The 16974-nt window shown below is 36.4% G+C and overlaps 1 protein-coding gene across 1 annotated transcript in view; it reads left to right on the forward strand.

Moving 5' to 3' along the window:
- Nucleotides 1-12272: 12272 nt before the first annotated feature.
- The window catches only part of LOC131933610 (UPF0764 protein C16orf89 homolog), an 84137-nt gene continuing 79435 nt past the window's right edge, over nucleotides 12273-16974 (forward strand). The window contains exon 1 of the mRNA XM_059290307.1: nucleotides 12273-12389. The gene's annotated coding sequence lies outside the window, so the exon portion shown is untranslated. The remainder of the gene's footprint in view (nucleotides 12390-16974) is intronic.

Here is a 16974-nt window from a genome sequence, read left to right on the forward strand (position 1 = left end):
TTGACGCTTTATGTTTTCTATTGAATTATGTGATTGTTTTAAGTTGTTTTAACTTACTTTGAACTTACAAGAAATCTTACTAAGAAATCTTTTTAACTGCGTGTGTGTGTGTGTGTGTGTGCGTGCGTGCTTGAGTGCGCGTGTGTGTGTGTGTGTGCGCGCGTGTGTGTGCGCGCGCGTGTGTGTGTGTAAAGGACGTAATGGATGAGTGAGGTGAATGTGAGGTGTTTGAGGTGTGGCAAAGAAGAAAGAACTTTCCATCAAACCACTGCATCGTCTATATGTAGGACCTAGTGTCCTGTGCTAGTCGGTCATTAGATTTTCTAAAGTCATTTACTTTTTGTGTTTTTTGTTTTCTTGTTTTCTTCATTCTCTCTTTAACTTAGTCCACACGCTAGTCCACACGCTAGTCCACACACTGTCCACACACAGTCCACACACAGTCCACACACAGTCCACACACAGTCCACATACAGTCCACACACAGTCCACACACTGTCCACACACAGTCCACACACAGTCCACACACAGTTCACACACAGTCCACACACAGTTCACACAGTCCACACACAGTCCACACACAGTCCACATACAGTCCACACACAGTCCACACACTGTCCACACACAGTCCACACACAGTCCACACACAGTTCACACAGTCCACACACAGTCCACACACAGTCCACATACAGTCCACACACAGTCCACACACTGTCCACACACAGTCCACACACAGTCCACACACTGTCCACACACAGTCCACACACAGTCCACACACAGTCCACACACAGTCTACACACTGTCCACACACAGTCCACACACAGTCCACACACAGTTCACACAGTCCACACACAGTCCACACACAGTCCACATACAGTCCACACACAGTCCACACACTGTCCACACACAGTACACACATAGTTCACACACAGTCCACACACAGTCCACACACAGTCCACACACAGTCCACACACAGTTCACACACAGTCCACACACAGTCCACACACAGTCCACACACAGTCCACACACAGTCCACACACAGTCCACACACAGTCCACACACAGTCCACACACAGTCCACACACAGTCCACACACAGTCCACACACAGTCCACACACAGTCCACACACAGTCCACACACAGTCCACACACAGTCCACACACAGTCCACACACAGTTCACACACAGTCCACATCCATCAACCATGGCAGTCTATAATGTAAATAAAGTACTGTATGTGTTAGTTTCAGCATATACTAGAACAATGTGGTCAGCACAACATCAATGTAGTTGTATTAAGCTATTGGTAGGTAACATCGGAAATAAAAAGAATACACGTTATATAAACCTGAAGCAATTTATGGACTGTCAGATATGACAGGATTTAATATTTGTTTAAGAGGAATTAACTGGGATGGGAATAGGAAGAAACAAATTAACAGAGTTATCTAACTTTAGGTGATTGAGATTTATAAATTTAAGTGCCCGAGATGTTTAACAACAATTCAGTTATTATCATCACATCATAGCCAGCACAACTGTTGAAAGGTTTTCGAATGGTCGTGGAATGAACTTCATCAAAATGGAAAATGTTGGACGACAGTCATAAGATGGCTTACTAAAGTAAAGTTCCCTTTTCAAACCTGACTACCTATAGGGCAAGTGAAGTAGAATTCACCTGTTTCTGTGACCTCGGCATGTGAAGGGATAGTGTGGTCAGCACTATGCCCAGCACGCCTTTACTTTCCCTAACGTGAGTTGGGTACCCATCTGAGTTGGGTGGACTCAGGGACGGTCTACTGACTTGAACCCGGATTCGAACTCGAGACTTACGGGTTAGCAGTCCAGCATAAGATGCCTGCTTCAATGTAAAATTGTGGCCACAAGTGATTGATGGCCCACATCAATATAAAACTGTTGGCCAACAGTCACAGAATGGCCTGGATCAATATAAAAAAGCTGGCCATCAATCAAGTAAACAAACGTTTACCAACAAAGATAAATAAATATCAGGTACTAATGTCAAACTAAACTAAACTCATATTCATACATACATAAGAACTTCTTTAGCTCAGCTCAATGAAACAATAAATGTATTGTATCAGGTTATATCTTAAAAAAAATAATTACCGAACATATGATAGTTTACAACTAATGGTGGGCATAAGGCATGAATCAAAACCCATGATATGTGTCAGAGCTAATATATGTTGATGGTTAAAATGAGTACCACGTCGTCGTAATATAAATTTGGATTCTTAACTGCTTGTTTAAAAAAAATGATTTCAAAAGCGTATACACCGTTTATTATAAAATGTTGACAATAGAATGGAAAAGTGGTTCCAAAAGTGGTTCCACTTTGTGTTGCCAGAAAGCATATTTTTTAACCAAAATTGAATATTTTATAACATTTGTGAAATGAGTACAAAGTCACTTCCGGTTTTACTAAGGCTAGAAATATTCAAACTAAAAATTACTAATAATATAATAGTAATTTACCAAACATTTTTATTTTAATTTGGATTAGTATAGTCAGGGTGTTGTGGTGAAAGGGGATGTTATATTATTTAATATAAATAAACTACTAGGCTATATTCCATTGTAATAATAAGTAAAGCGTAATTAATATCAACATTTTAATATAGGCCTAATCAATCTAGATCGACCTCTGACTATGGGGTCATCTATTAACGATGTCACACCGATGCCAGACCTCCCCCTTCCCCAAAAAAGTAAACCTAAGCCAACACCCCCCCCCCCCCCCCGCTATTTTGTTTTTAAAGCACCGATTTTCATAAAATATTTAGACCTATGAGCTTTTCCAACATTCAATGTAGGCCTATTGATGAATTATTTTATAACAATTTATAAAACAACTTTTAATAAAGCAAATTAAAGGCTTAAATTCAATTTCTTAACATGAGTGTTTGTTGAACATGGAAAAGTGTCATCTTACTTTCTGAACCCCCCTCCCCCCTGACACAAAGGTCCAAATCTCCCCCACTACCTCAAAGTCTTTTATGGACGACCACTACAGCATTTTGCTATTATTTATAGGATATTCATTAATTAGTCATACAAACCCAATTACATTTGTTGTTTTGATGGTATCTCTGCCATTACAATTATTAAATAGTTTATCTTAACTCAACATTTCCCCTAACCTCATTTACTATAGCTGCCTATCCTTATAGAAAACATCTTTTCCTTAAATATCTGGAATGCATCTGATCAGCAACTGTCTTTTTCTTTTGTAATATATTAACAATTAAAACATGTTCATAAACTTGCACGGCCAATAACAACACATTACCAGGAAACAGGTAGTGATTATAGTTTGGTGTATTTGTGGTTGATGGTTAGTTATCAGCCATGCTTCACTAAGCCTGGTCTACATTTATATGCTGGTATGGCTAGAATTGACAAAAACCCATATTCTTGATTCTTCCCTTAACATTATGTTTAACATCTATGATAGATATATGCAAATGTAAGACTTTGGGACTACATATTTGTGAACACATTTGCTAAAGCAAAAGTTCTTGAGTTGAAATTTTAATCCTTTAGGTTGTCTCTGATTCAAATTCAAAGCAGCTTTAACTGGTACCTGACTGGTTATAGACAGTACAACTTAGTAAAAGCTGTTTGACATTTTGCTGACCATACAATTTATTAATATGGAGAGGCAACAAAACTATGTGAAATCTACTTCAGCACCATATTCTTAAAAACTATAGTTCGCCAGTTTAAGTTAATTATTGAATTAAGGTAGCAATAATATAGTTTCCGCTTACACCAGCACACACAACCAGTGCTGAAAAAAAAATAAACATAACAAAGTTTATGATTTTCTTTTTTTAATTGCCATATTCATTCAGAACTAACATAATAAAAAATAGTTGTTCAATATGAACAAGTTTTCTTGGGTCCAACATGTATCCTTGGATCAGTTTTTAAATTGAGCTTCATCTTGACTTTTGTCTTCTCTGTATGCAGTTGTATAATCCACAGTATCTAAAAAAACAAAAATAAATTTCATAAACTGTTATATTAAACTCATTATGTTTACATACTTTCAACTCTTAATGTTATAAATAAAAATATTTTGCCTGTCTTATAAAGATTATAAAGCAATGATGCGTATTTATGTATTGGATTGTATGGGCTATCTAACCATTACCATTCATTAAAAATATAGGTCTAATAATTTACTTTTAATATTTTAATGTAAGGTGTTTGTCATTAAATACAATAAGCCTTCAAAAGAGTCCAAAAGTCATGTATTTATTATTAAAAAAAAAAGGTATCAATAAAGATCTACTACTTATGTTTAGCCACCTCAGGAATTAGTTGAAAATTGATATTCAAACTAGGCTACTATAACAATCATTAATTCATACAAATACTAGAATAAATATTAGGATAATTATATTTATTTGATTAGTAAGTTAATCCATCTTTCGGCTTTATCAACTATTCTGCGTTTTAAGTTCTAAAGATCACTACATAAGACTAAGAGTAGACTAAGTCATATATTAAGTTAATTAAGTAGAACTAAAATAAGCTCTTTACTAGTAAGCCTACTCTTCTATTCAGTAATTTTTACTATTATTATTAGAGGCCTAAAATTACTGTTAGACTACTAATCTAGATTAAACTTAAATTTTGGATATTATTTAATGTACTAGTCTGTAACCTTTTATTTAGGCTACATGTAATTTTGACAGTTTAAAATTGTAGCCTTATTAAGCCTAGTTAACTTTGTTTAACTTACATACTAATACTAACTACCTACGCTATCACAGGCCTACTTGACTACTACTAAGCTACTACATCTAAATCTACAGTCTAGATAGGCTTACTGAAACTAAAAGTAATATGACAACTGTAAAAATTAAGCATACTTTATTTTTTTACAATACTATTTTAAGCCTATAGACCTACTGCTATTAAATATGAATCTATTAGTTATTAGACTAACATAAGTCATCATAAGTCTAATTAGTAATTACCTCTAACTAGGCCCTTATCATAATAACAATGTAATTGTACCATAGCCTATATTATTCTAAATAAAATGTGTTTTGTACAGATCTAGTAATTTAGTAAGTATTAACTATTAAAATTAAATTAATATAGAAATTATTGGCCTACTAAATAATTTATTCACTAATGTCATGATTTTGCAATTATGAGGTTGTAAGTATTATAATATTTATATACCTAGTAACTGTATAGAATAACTATACTTACTAATACTACTACGATAGTAAATATATTTACTACTATTTATTCGTACAATCATTATCGAATATCAGAATTTCTTCCAGGCATCTCTTCGGGGGGACGAAGCCCCCCCGAATAATTTTTACCGCCCCCCCCCCCCCGAACGAAATGAAATTTATATAATTTATATAGAAAATATATACTTTTAACAGTGTCCGCCCCCCCCGAAGAAAGTTTACCGCCCCCCCCGAAGATTTCAAGTGCCCCCCCCCCCCCCGGAGAAAAATGTCTGGAAGAAATTCTATTAGAATATAGACCTCGATCTACTTATTGAAATTGAATTATTTAATATAGATTTTTATAAAATATATTAATATATATTTATTATATAACTTCTAGACTAGAGTAGATCTCTACTACTTGACTTACTTAATAGATCTAGAAATCTACTGTCCTACAATATAACGTTACTTAAGTTACTTAACTTTAACTAACTATAAGATCTAGATCTATAGTTAGTATTATTGAGTAGTATTAAGTTTATAAATTAAATAGAATAGATCTAGATCTAGTATTTTTATATTTATTAGGCCTAAATAATTAAACATATTAAAAAGCCGTAACATACTAGATCTACAACTAGACTAGATCTAGATGTCTATATAGTATAGTATATAGATCTAGATTCTAATACTAGATTCTAGATCTAGATCTATCTTATCTAGGTCTAGATCTAGATCTAGATTCTAGAATCTAGCTAGATTCTAGTCTAGATCTAGATAATAGATCTCTAGTGTACTCCATCTAGATCTAGATCTAGTACTAGATTCTCTATAAAAATATCTAGTCTAGATAATCTAGATCTAGATTAGATCTAGAAACTTATAGCTAGATCTCTAGCTTAGAGCACTCACAGAACTCACAGTCACAGTGAGTAGTCACAACACAGGCCTAACAAAAATAATGAAACGTGCGTTAAAAACATTCTACAAAAACATTGGTAATAATTAATAAGAATAATGTTAGATATTAGTAATCTGAGCATAACAGTCATAAAAAAATAAGCCAACTATAATGAAAAGGGATACAAACGAATTTTGAAAGCCTGAATCGAACTGAAAATATTCCCTAGTTCGCCATTTCGTTTTCTTGGATAACCTTGTTCGTATTTATCATGGACAATAAATATTATGACATTTATCGTTTTACTCTCCCTGGCCACTTCAGTTCAGTTCAAGGTGGGGTTGAGGGCGGTTTTATTAAATATTTAAATTTATACAATAATTCAAAATCATTTTCAACGGCTTATGTTCAACACAAAAATATGAAAATGAGTGTAATCGATGGTTCCTAATCGACTTTAATTTTTAAAATTGTAGCTATAATTTTATCGCTTGCCATATTTTTTAAAATAATTTTTAAAAAATTTAGTATGATTACATAGACTTTTCCACTCTATTTGTTTGCTTCATTTTCGAGATAATAACGTGCATCTGATAGTCTTTAAGCTTTAATTAACTATATTACATTCGTTGAATAATGACGCATTCAGCTTTCTTTATGAAAAAAAAGACAAATAAAACTTTCTCCTAAAATGTTCTTTTCGACGCTTGAACTGCAAGACGATTTCGAGTTCACTCTGCTCTATCTAGTACAGTCTAGAGTTGGGAAAATACGGAAGATTACTCTTTTGGATCTGACGGTCAATATAGCCGATGAAGTTGATTACTCCTGTTTCTGTGACTTCAGCATATCAGTCTTGCGCGCTGCCAACCGACCACGCTGTTCAATAACTGGATATAACGCCAACATAACTCTATTCAAATGCCGATGTTAGGAAAACAGCTTAACTCAACTTCATCTGTCCTTGACGTTTCAAAACTTTTTCATTTTTCAAGTATAAAATATACACCGGCCCTAATCGTATCTTTACCACTAACCCTACCCAAAACGCTTATATCTAGCCCAGTTCAAGTCCCTATAACTAACCTTACCCCAAACATTTATATCTAACCCAGTTCAAGTCCCTATAACTAACCCTACCCCAAACCTTTATATCTAGCCCAGTTCAAGTCCCTATAACTAACCCTACCCCAAACCTTTAAATTTAGCCCAGTTCAAGTCCCTATAACTAACCCTACCCCAAACCTTTAAATCTAGCCCAGTTCAAGTCCCTATAACTAACCCTACCCCAAACCTTTAAATCTAGCCCAGTTCAAGTCCCTATAACTAACCCTACCCCAAACCTTTAAATCTAGCCCAGTTCAAGTCCCTATAACTAACCCTACCCCAAACCTTTAAATCTAGCCCAGTTCAAGTCCCTATAACTAACCCTACCCCAAACCTTTAAATCTAGCCCAGTTCAAGTCCCTATAACTAACCCTACCCCAAACCTTTAAATTTAGCCCAGTTCAAGTCCCTATAACTAACCCTACCCCAAACCTTTAAATCTAGCCCAGTTCAAGTCCCTATAACCAACCCTAATCTAGCACTCCCTCTAGCAAAAGTGGACACATGTATAGCCCCGCTGAGGTAGATATAACAGCCCATCGCCTGCCCAGCTGGACTTGACGTCTGCGAAGGGCACTTTAACTTATTCATTGAGCTCAGTCAACCTCCCACATACATAGTTTATTTATCTAATGTGTTGGGCAGGCAGTAGCGTATGCAGAGGGTGTGAGTTATGTTGGGGGGGGGGGTTATAGCCTCCTACTTAAAAGGACAATTGTCTCAGGGTAAGTTGTACTGCAATGGGCCGAGTTGGGGATGGTCTCGAAATTATTCGGAAGTCCCATTACATATTTTTTTAAAAATATACCATGTTATTAAAAAAATTATGGTTATACACATCTGACTGATTTTTGTTTGGCTTTATTTAAGATTGTATGTACTTAATGTTTTTAGTATTTTTGGGAACTAAAGAATTTTTTTTTTAAATTCAAAAAGTTTTTGTTTGTGTACATTTTATCACTGAAATTGACAAATAACATTGCTGAACTAGGTCATGTGGTTAAAAAATAATTTAAAAATTGTATCGATAAAATTTATAGAATTACACATCTAAACTAAAAAAAAAATATTTTCAAATTTCTCTGGATTTGCATCTATTATAACATTGAATCTAAAAATATTAAAATTCTAACATTTTCTTCAGGGTTAAGTTATTTTTTTTTTTAATTCAATTTATTTACGGCCTCTTTGATGTCAAAAGCTAAGAAAAATAAAAACCCCACAATGATGTAGATTGGCGACAGAATGACATCTCGCCGCTTTATCTGTACAATTTCAAAATTGGGTAGAGGATGTTAAAATACTGTCTAAAGACACACAAACATTATATATATATATATATATATATATATATATATATATATATATATATATATATATATATATATATATATATATATATATATATATATATATATATATATATATATATATAATGTATGCGTGTGTAGACGAAATGTTAACATCCACTACCCCCACACAGAGTTTCTTCCAGGCATCTCTTCGGGGGGGGGGGGGGGGGCAAAGCCCCCCCCCCCCCCCCCGAAAAAATTCTACCGCCCTCCCCCCCCCCCCCCCCCCCCGAACGAAATGAAATTTATATAATTTATATAGAAAATATATACTTTTAACAGTGTCTACCACCCCCCCCCCCCCCGAAAATTTCAAGTGCCCCCCCCCCCCCCCGGAGAAAAAAGTCTGGAAGAAACACTGCCCCCACACGATAAATTCATTCCTGCGCCACTGTGAGCCAACCCCCCCTCCCCATCCCACACCCAACTCGACACAGTTATTCACCACGACCCGAAATGCATCAGCTCACAAAATGATTTTACAGCTGAAATTTGTTGTTAAAAGCAAATTTATTACCGGGGAATATGGAAAACCGACACTAGATGCGTTGATGTATTTTAAAAAGCATTTTAAAATTTCGCTCCGGAGATTAGCGAAACAAATATCTTAAATGTGGATGTGAGAAAACAAGTCCGCTTTAGAAATAATGTTGTGTTGTTCGGTAATGGAATATTGATTTTTTTCTTTCTCCTTCTTCTTCGTTCTTAATTTTAGTGTTGAAAAAGATTCCCTCCAGCACAATTAAGTATACGTGTCAACTGGTTATGCGCCATTGAGGCCATTGACTCTATCAGCCTGATTTTCTTTTTGGATTTGTTTCCATAGCCTTAGTCCAACCAAGAACAAACTACAAGGCAGCTGTTGTTTGATTTTGGAGTTGTCTCTCCTAGAAGAGTGGTTGTCCCCAGCTAACGAGCCTCATCTGCCTGGGGATTCGAACTCGAGACTTTTTGGTTTAACAACCATGAGCTTTATCGACTCGACTACATTTTGAGTCCTCACAGAAAGTTAATATTTTTTATTGTTTCCAGTGCCTGGCATCTTTCTGAGCAGTTCTTCGAGACATTCCATGTTTTACCAAATGTTTACCATTGCCCCCCACCCCTTATCCTTTTCCATTGTGCAGTCCGAACTTAGCTCCTTTGCTGTAATTCTACGTCCTTATCCTTAGTACATTGCCCATCCAACGCCATCTTATTTTTGTTCGTTTACTTACGAAACGTCTTCCATTTCTATTTTTTAAACAACTCATTGTCTGAAATGATGTTGGGGGATTATGACGCTGATGGGATTCGGTAGTTCCAAAAAAGGTTTAAGAACAGCTGAATTATGTACAGCTGAAATGTATTGACCTTATCTTTTTGACTTTTTCCCGATGTCTGAACGCGTAAATTTACTGTGACTTTTTACAACGACGCTCTTTTAATTTTTTCACCGCTTGCATGCCTCCCTTAGAATTAGTTTTAATAAACACTGCAGCTCAATGATTGAAGGGGAAGGATTGACCGGTTTACCCACACTCTCACTCACAAACAGTACATACGGCTGTTTACTTTTGATTTTTTTCATTCACCCCAATACTTATATACAGCTATTCAATTTTAAATGTACACATTCTTTCTTTCTGTTCTCCACAACTACTCCGAATACATTATATGTCGTATATATATATATATATATATATATATATATATATATATATATATATATATATATATATATATATATATATATATATATATATATATATATATATATATATATATATATATATATATATATATATATATATATATACAGATGGCGATTCAATTATATTTGTAAACATTGGCTCCTACCTCTCACCATTCTGCCTCCCCTACTAACTCGCTGTGTGACCATGTGGCAACACATTGAAGTGTTGTGTTGCAATCCATAAAAGCACTAGATCGTTGTTGTAACTTCCTGTATGTAGGCTGTCTGATAATACAACGCCTGACCCCTCAAGTGTCTGACCATTGAAGTTAATTCAGATCAAACATTAGTTTTGAACTCTTTTAATTTGGTAAAGCTAAAAAATCATGGGCTATTGCAGTAGAGTTATTTTAACTTGTGAGTTGTGTATCATATTTCTCTTTGCGCCCGTATCATTTTTACGCGTTTAGCAAATGTTTACATAGCAGCTGTTAGGTGATTGTGTAGGTATTGATTAAGTTTCTAAATTTAAAAAAAAACAGAGCTAATTAATTGGACGCGATCTCTGAATTTAAAAAAAAGTATGGGTGAAAGTTAATTATCAATTACCACTTGTTTCTTCATTAAGATAAACAGTGGGCTTGAGCCGCTCATTACACATTGCACCTACTCCCCTCCCACGCACACACACTCAGACACTGAGACACACACACACACTCAGACACTGAGACACACACACGCATACACACACACACACTACCATGAAACTACATTTCCTCGTCGCACCACTGTTTTATATACCTGATTTTTAAAGCGTTTTTTTTTGTCGTTGTGAACTTAGCTTAATTCAATAGTGATTAACATACAATACTTGTTTAATCCCTAGCGTATTTTTCACACTTACCCACATCAATGTACTCACTAAGTTATTAATCACACTCAACCCATCAGCGAACCTTATCTAACTGTACCCACCTTACTGTACCCACCTTACTGTACCCACCTTACTGTACCCAACTTACTGTACCCACCATAATGTATCAACCTTACTGTACCCATCTTACTGTACCCACCTTACTGAACCCACCCAACTGTACCCACCTTACTGTACCCACCATAATGTACCAAACTTACTGCACCCACCTAACTGTACTCATCCAACTGCACCCACCCAACTTTACGCAACTTACTGTACCAACCTTACTGTACCCATCTTACTGTACCCACCTTACTGTACCACTTTACTGTACCCACCTTGCTGTACCCACCTACCCATCTTACTGTACCCATCTTACTGTACCCACCTTACTGTACCCAACTTACTGTACCCACCATAATGTACCAAACTTACTGTACCCACCTAACTGTACTCATCTAACTGTACCCACCCAACTGTACCCACCTTACTGTACCCACCTTACTGTACCACTTTACTGTACCCACCTTGCTGTACCCACCTTACTGTACCCACCTACCCATCTTACTGTACCCATCTTACTGTACCCACCTTACTGTACCCAACTTACTGTACCCACCATAATGTACCAAACTTACTGTACCCACCATAATGTACCAAACTTACTGTACCCACCATAATGTACCAAACTTACTGTACCCACCTAACTGTACTCATCTAACTGTACCCATTCAACTGTACCCACCTTACTGTACCCACCTTACTGTACCCACCTTACTGTACCCACCTTACTGTACCCACCTTACTGTACCCACCTTACTGTACCCACCTTACTGTACCCACCTTACTGTACCCACCTTACTGTACCCACCTTACTGTACCCACCTTACTGTACCCACCTTACTGTACCCACCTTACTGTACCCACCCAACTTAACCCACCTAATTACCCACCTACTGACCATCACAACACCCCCCCCCCCACAACAAATTATAAATTCTGGTGACAAAACTATCAGCCAGCAGACATCACGGCGATTCCTGCACATCGACACCGCCCTCCCCTCCCCCTCCACATTTCCGCTATTGTCGCGCGCGTCGAGTGTCGCTTTTACCGCGAGGAAACGATGTCCCACACGCATGAGCGTCCCGTTATAAGCCATGAACGCGCCAACTTCTTGAAACACTATCTCCACGCCGTAGACGCTGCTAATGTGAGTATTAAAAGACGTCTTGAATTTTAATTTCTTCATGTTCTCTTTCGTTTTAAGTATTTGGTTTGGTTTTAATATGAAATAATTGTTTTGTTTTCAACTTTAAAAAAAAAGTTTTACTTTAATTTGTTTAAAAAGTTTGTATATGACAAAGCTAAAGTTAAGATGGTCAAATTATTTACATAATAAATATATTAGTATATATCAAGAAGAAACACAAAGACTTTTGTAACAATCAAGAAATATTTTATTAATTTAGCGGCGTTGTTTGTTTTTTTTTAAAACAAATTCACTCGTTTGAAAATTAAACACAAACTAGCACCTCTCATATTATCAAAGGGGCGTAATTTATATAGGCCACTCCATAACATATACGTTTTTATTGGTAAGTACGCCCCTCCCCCCCCCCCCCCTTTAAAGCCTTAAACCTGTGGTGGCTTAAGCCGAGCAGTTTGTCTTTAATATATTATTAAAATGTTGTAATTTTTCCTTTAATAACAGACAGTGTGTAGAACGACTACCGTGCTTAATATTGTAACCGTTTTAAAATAATTTTTTATTATTATTGGTGGTCAGTGGAGCAGTAGAAGTAGAGTTATCCTATTTTTATGAGCTCAGCGTGTGAAAAATCGTGTAGTTATTTATCAAACCTCGACTCGGGTACGTATTTACGCTGAGAGGACTCATCACGCCGTTGGGAAAATAATTTTCCGGTAGCCATATAAAAACTATCAAGTAAGAAAAATTGTAAAAATGTTAAAAAAAAAAATTAAACTTAAAAAATAATAATAATAAATAATATGTAAAGAATCCTTTTTAGACTTAGCGATCCATTAGGCAGATGAGTTCATATGTTTCTTGACCTCGGCACATAAAGGGAAGGTGTGGTCAGCACTTTGCCCAGCCGCCTCTACTTTCCCTGAGTTGGGTACTTGCTTGGACCCAGAACAGCCTAGCGCCCTACTAACGCTTAGGTTACGTCCAATAAAAAACATCAGGTGACCCTAAAAAAAACTAGAAGCTGGAACTAAATTTTATCCTGACCCCAAACATTAACCAACACAAAAAGATATTCTCAAATCTTAACTAAAACACTAACCTAAAATCTACTCGCACCTACGCTCTTATAAACGCCAAAACTTTAAAGTTTTCAATATCGAAACAAGTTTTACTTATTCAATAAACTAAGCCAAAACTTACACTTGATATAAACTGTTATCCCTAAATTATAACCAGAGCCCAAATTTAAGCCTATCCCTAAACGTAATTCATTTCAACTAATCCAAAACTGGAAAGTTCCGTTTTGCTTAAAACACAATCATTGACGTAAATTTACACTAAGAATACAAACCAAATCAATTCTTATACCAAGTAGAAGAACATACATAGGAAAAATAATTTAAAAAAAAACCTGAATAAATAAAATTGGACAATAAGTGCTTCTTCGATTTTAATTGTTATATTGAAGGTGATTTCCTCAAACACAAAGTATTACGTGTCAACTGGTTATGCGCCATTGAGACCATTGAATCCCATTTCAGCCTGATTTTCTTTCTGTATTTGCTTCCATGGCCTTTGTCCAACCAAGAGCAAACTACAAGGCAGCAGTTGTTTGGTTTTGGAGTTGTCTCTCCTAGACGGGTTGCTGTTCCCAGCTATCGAGCCTCGTCTGTCTGGGGGTTTGATCTCGGGACGTTTAAAGTTAGCATTCACACACTCACTCGCCAGACCAGGCAGTTCTTAAAAAAAGTTAAAACCTCATTTTTAGCTTACGACAAAACATCACACTTAAGTTAATCATAGAGTTCATTGAACATGAGTTAATCTAGATCAAAACCAAATTATGATCTCAATTCATGTTAACCCTATGCTTAGATCAGTGGTTCTTAACCTGGATTTGATAGAACCTCAGGGTTCGGTGAGTCAGTCTCAGTGGTTCGGCGGTGGTCAAAACACACACCCGACTCATGATTCACGATAGGATATTGTCAGTGTGGAAGACAAAACTTTTAAGAACGGTGATAGTGCATATGAAACTGGTGGGGTTCGGTACCCCCAAAAAGGTTAAGAACCACTAACTTAGATCCTAGCATAAATCGTAATACAAACTAAAATTTTACATGAATAAAACTATCTACCGACTTAAAAAGAAACTACCTTATTTAAAACACGAGACCACGTTTAATATTAAGTCAACACCGCTAGTAAATGACGGATCGTGCAAAATAAAAAGTTACTTCTGACGAACAAACAACAACATATGGGAAGCAATTACTTATCAATAACCCACGGTTATTTCCCCTGATATTACACACCCTGTGTAATTACCCCCCCCCCCCCCCCTTTATCATATTCCCCCTGCCAAAAATTATTGGAATATGACATTATCACCTATCGGGTACACATTGACACTAAAACTGATGTCATGATTAAACCTAACGTTAACGTGAATGTGATGTTACGGATCTTGTTAATACCAGGGGTAGGACGAGGGGTATGGTTTGAGTTGCGCTAGGTTTAGGGTAAGAGTTAAGGTAGAGGTAAAAATAAAGATAAGGATAAAAGATTAATTAATTACTATACTGCTGACAATTGTTCTTATTCTAGTGTTTCTTTCAGACATTTTACTCCGGGGGGGTGGGGGGCACTTGAAACTTTTACGGGGTGGGGACGGATACTGGTTAAATTGTATTTCTATATAAATTACATAGTTTTGCAATTTCGTCCTGGGGACCGTGGCCGTTTTTTTTTTTTTGGGGGGGGGGGGGGGGGGGGAGGGGAGGAAATAGTGCCTCTCCAAAGAGTTGTCTGAACTAAAATTCTGTCTAATTCAGATGTGATAAACAAAATTCGTTTTCCAAAAGGAAACTCGGTCGTCAAGTATAAATGGGAGTTCTTATCAACAAAAGTGGATACAATGAAAAAATAATATTTCCGTTAGATAAAACGCGATTTGATTTCAAAATTCCAAGAAATAACAAAAAAAAAAAAAATTAAAACCGATCCAATAATATTAAAGTCTAGCAGGTAGACGAATGGTTGGTTTGATCGAGGGCTAGAGCACTCACTAGCTGACCCGTAGGGTTGGCATTCGACTGCAGGGTTGCATAGCGAGAGACAATAGCGACAACAGGACACATCACTGCCATAACGTTTACTTCATTATACCAATCTCACTGAAACAGATAAACTCTTCTTCACCTATCTCACGGGTGTTCGGATCCAACATGTTGTTGACGTGTTACACAATCGCCATAAACAAAAAACAAAAAACTCGATACGATCTAAAATGTCGGATCAAGTGTGAAATAAAACGAAACAAAAGATGTTTAATTACGCAGTGTATGACGTCAGCCCGTATGTCATATGATATGATACTTGCCAAAGACATACGGCGCAGTTCGTGGTTCCCTTACATAATCGAGCCCACGTGATGTCTGGTGACCAAAGATCACGTGATCACACACGCACACACACACAACGTATTTTATACTCGAGTGACGTTTATATATATATATGGATATATATATATATATATATGGATATATATATGGATATATATATATATATATATATATATATATATATATATATATATATATATATATATATATATATATATATATATATATATCTTTATATATATATATATATCTTTTTTGGATCTGATTAAATGAAAATTGGTCCAAATAAACGTAAAAAAATTGCGATTGTTTATTCTGTTTGTCTGAAGATTCGATACAAACAACCTTCATATCCAACAAACACGTGACCCAATTATGCTCGTTAGTCCACACGTCCTATAGGATTTCTAATCAAACTCATAAATATGTTGCTCCCTAGATCTAAATACACTGTCAGTAACGTTATACATTTTTTTCTGTAAAAGTAAAAAACATATTTGAAACGTATACATCCAATAATAAAGCTATCATTCTCAAGCTAAAAGGGGGACAATCTCGATATTCATCCCTTGTGCGGGGAGTTGTCCCGCTTTGTCAATAATACATAGAGGTTACATTTACTAAAGAGCTGTTGGGGACGTTGGTGAAATGTCATTTGTTGGTGTGGGGTGAAGTCAGTTATTAGCGAAAGTGTTAGTCGCTACCTGCCAGCTACATATGTAGCCTGGCTAGAGTAGGAAAAACATTGATTGAAGGTAGGCATTGTCATCAGAGTGGGGGTAGGGAATTAAAAGCTTGGGGGGCGGGTGTTGGTGCGAGGCTGTGCAATTTTAAATAAAATAACATCGGGTTGAGGAGCTGATTATATAATAGGTGCAGCGGCGTAACAATGCCAACCCGCTCATTATACTTACTGTGTTGTATCGCGACAACCCGCCCATTACACATCCAGTGGGGTGACATGTCAACCCGCCCATTATGTATACGTTGTATGTTGCCAACCCGTCTATTTTACATCCAGTGGGGTAACATGTCAACCCGCCCATTATGTATACGTTGTATGTTGCCAACCCGTCTATTTTACATCCAGTGGCGTAACATATCAACCCGCCTATTATACATACAGCGCCGTATGATGCCAACCCGCCTATTTTACATCCAGTGTCCTACCTTGCCAACCC

Source organism: Physella acuta, unplaced genomic scaffold (genome assembly GCF_028476545.2).
Source record: "Physella acuta isolate Inbredline_101_S28 unplaced genomic scaffold, ASM2847654v3 ptg000107l, whole genome shotgun sequence".
NCBI lineage: Eukaryota > Metazoa > Mollusca > Gastropoda > Physidae > Physella > Physella acuta.